This window comes from Vicia villosa, linkage group LG3, assembly GCF_029867415.1.
Source record: "Vicia villosa cultivar HV-30 ecotype Madison, WI linkage group LG3, Vvil1.0, whole genome shotgun sequence".
NCBI classification, from domain to species: Eukaryota; Viridiplantae; Streptophyta; class Magnoliopsida; order Fabales; family Fabaceae; genus Vicia; species Vicia villosa.
The window spans coordinates 180,205,685-180,208,991 of NC_081182.1; the positions used below are offsets into that span (position 1 = coordinate 180,205,685).

General features: G+C 37.4%; 1 long non-coding RNA gene across 1 annotated transcript; it reads right to left on the reverse strand.

Annotated features, from left to right (window-relative positions):
• Positions 1 to 1,039: 1,039 nt before the first annotated feature.
• On the reverse strand, positions 1,040 to 2,727 carry LOC131656966 (uncharacterized). Its single transcript, XR_009300400.1, has 4 exons — positions 2,297 to 2,727; positions 2,030 to 2,153; positions 1,644 to 1,941; positions 1,040 to 1,255 (listed from the first exon to the last, which is right to left on the reverse strand). It is a non-coding gene; the product is annotated as an uncharacterized LOC131656966 (long non-coding RNA).
• Positions 2,728 to 3,307: the final 580 nt, after the last annotated feature.

The following is a 3,307-nucleotide window of genomic DNA, read 5'->3' on the forward strand; positions in this document are numbered from 1 at the left end:
GTGCAAATTTTTGGGTTCTTTGGTATTCAATCCACTTACACCTCAAATGTCCAGAAATTGTATCGTTTGTACATTCAGGTCTAAGAAGATTGAATAGGGGCAGCTGTTGCACCCCAAAATTTGCCCATTTATTTATTGCTAACTGGCTTAGACTTCTCATGTCATTTGCATATTCCCCCTAGGTCATTAACATAACTCATTCATCATTAACCAAAAAATCCAACAAAAGATCAAGGGTCTTGGAAGATAGGTATTGTATGGGCGTTCATGATGGACTTCTTTCTCCTAAAGCTATAATTTCTCTATGAAGATTCATCGAAGGCAAGAGGACTATGGTTCTTACGCGTAGTGTCTACAATCGTTAATTCAACTGAGATTCGGTGGTTTTCAGGTTGAGGTGTTCTTATGTGCTCCAATTCTTATCTTCATCTAGAATTCCTCAAAGAGTTGTTGTCATGTCAAATTGAAGTACAATACATGTCATGATGTGAGAGTTAGACTTGTGGGTTCATTGTGTTCAAGGCGCCGCTATACATAATTGATCGGTGGTTTGGTTTGAATTGAGGGATTGAGATTGAATGAAGGTCACAATGATTTGTGGATGAATTTGATGATTCAATTGACCTTATTATTCAAATGTTGTTCAAGGCCTTTTGTTCATTCAAGCTAAGATACTAAATACATGATGCAAGAAGTCGTGGATTGCTTGTGATCAAAGATTTATCGTTTCTCTCATTAATGTGTTGGAAATATGTTGGAATTCGGATAGAAGATACAGATGAGATAGTGTGGAAAATGGACAAGATCAAGGTGTTTAAAAACCAATTTCTTTGCCCATGATTTGCTGGAACTTGAAATTATCCAAAAGTCTTATACAGGAGTTATTCATATAAAAAGGCATTCGAGCTCAAGCCCATTTCAATTTCTCAAACAATTGCCCACCATTGTTCTAATCATCTAATATGCCATCCATTCAATTCCAATTCATACATCTATTCAAATATTCATTACAAAATGTTCAAGTTCAAGTGTTCTACATCAAAAAGAAATCCCTTTACAAAATCCCATTCATCCAAATATCCAATTCACTACAAAAGTATAACAATAAATCTATCCATTTACATAGAGATAAGCATTACAAAAATTGTCCTAAATCTACTCCCTATGTTAGTCTTCATTTTCTCTTCATCTTTGAGACCCCCACCACCTGTATCGTGTAGCCATCAATAAGCATCCAGTGCATCTCCATGCGGCCCTGCATAATACATAAAAACCAGTTAACATTCAACCAATAAACAAAATCAGCATACAGTCCAAACACATACCATTCCCACTTAACCCACACTAGCATTTCTAACGATTCAGCCCTGCGTACAGTCCCTAAACCAAACCGCCATCCATTTATTTTGGTCTTAACTAATCCTAACCAATTCCCTAAACCAGTTTCAGTTAACTTTAACTACCATCCAAACACACATTCAGCCATACCAAAATCTAACTAACAGTTCCCTAACTGTAACTAACATTCTAACTTATTTCACTACTAATCCATAACTGTCAAAACCCCTTGTAACTGCCATAACAGAATTCAGTTTCCATTCAAAACTAACCTAACAGAATTCAAAAACAAAACTGCAACTAACCTTTCAATTGATAACAAGATCTTCAATCAACTCTCCCCATATATATTCATCTGCACTTCTCAGATTGGGGGGATTCTCACCATCTTCTGATTCCTTCACGATTCCTCATCTCTCTCTGAGCCTTCTCTTCCATTTCATCACCTTCATCCCAACCTTCATCCTCTCTTCTTCACCATCATTCAACTGAATCTTCATCTTTCTATCTTCATCGTCTACACCTTATCACTCTCTCCATAACCACCATAGCTTCAATCTCCTTCACAACTTCAACAGAAATCAAAGAAACCAGAAAATTAACCTGTGAAACCCTCTGTTCAATTCACCATTGGAAAAGAGAAGAAACTGAAAGAATTTGCGTAATAGAAAATAAAAGAGGTGGAACTCACCGAACCTTCAGCAATTCGCAATTCAACAGAAAAATCATTCTCAACTCCACTCTTCAATTTCCTTCATCGTCTTCAATCACACACTTCGAGTCAACAATCTTCAATCTTCTCCACTCTCTAAAATCTGCGAAGAACAAGAAAATCACAAGAAAGACTCAGAATCGTTCATCTGTTTCTTCACCTGTTCACAGAACAATCATCATTCACGCGCAACAACAACGCTCGCACCAAATCTCGCACACGAAAAGGAACGAAGAGGAAACTTACGTAAATTCTTGAGGCAATTTCGCGGATTTCTGTTCTCCATCTTCAATCAATTCGAAGAGGCATGGACTTGTCTCTGGTTGATAAGCCACGACTCCGTGCTTTGATTCTTGTCTATTCTGGTTGCGGTCAAATCCGATTTGAGTGATGATTAAAACGAGTTGAGGCGGAGGCTCGAGTCAAGAGAGAGGAGAGAATTAAGACTGATTTGACTCAGAGGGAGATTATCGTGAAACTATGAGGAGATGATTCGGAGAGGCGAACAGAGTGAAATCAGCTTCGACAAGGGGTTTGGAGAACGATTGAGAGAGGAGGCTGGGATGAGCGCGTTGTGTTCATTCGTGAGGATTAGCGACGGCGGTGTTCGAGTGTTGATCGGAGCGTGTCGCCGTTGCCGCCGTGTTGCCCTTGTGAGGAAGAGAGGTGCGATGCAGTTCAATGGGCACAACTAAGGTAACCCTAAGCCCCTTTCTATATAATATAATTTTATCCTATAGTTTTTTAATTGAATTAATTAGAATTTAATTGAGATATAATTAGGGTTTAATGTGAATGATTAGTGTACTAAAGTCTGAGTATTAATTATAATTCAAGTAGTGATTAATATTGTTTGAAACTGAATAAAATTCTGATGAAATATCTGAATCATGAATCTGAAAATTAAGACAATTGGACTAATCTGGGCCACCGAATTTCATCCATGCACCTCTCTTTTGGCCCATTGCAACCCGTTTTTTGGCCAATAATCTGAAACAAAATGTCTTGGGCCATCGATCAGGCCCTGCGCCCTGTTACTATGCCAACACCACCATTTCTGATTAACACCCCCTGTTTCACACTTAATTGATAGGTTTTAGGTTTTTTTACTTAGTTTTTTTTTAGATAATAGAAAACTTATAAAAATCACATTTTGGTTAGATTTTTAGGTAATGAGAATGCAATAAAATCATTAAAATTTTGTTAGAATTTTAGGTGATTGTTGACATTGAAAAACCCATAAAAATACTAGTTTAG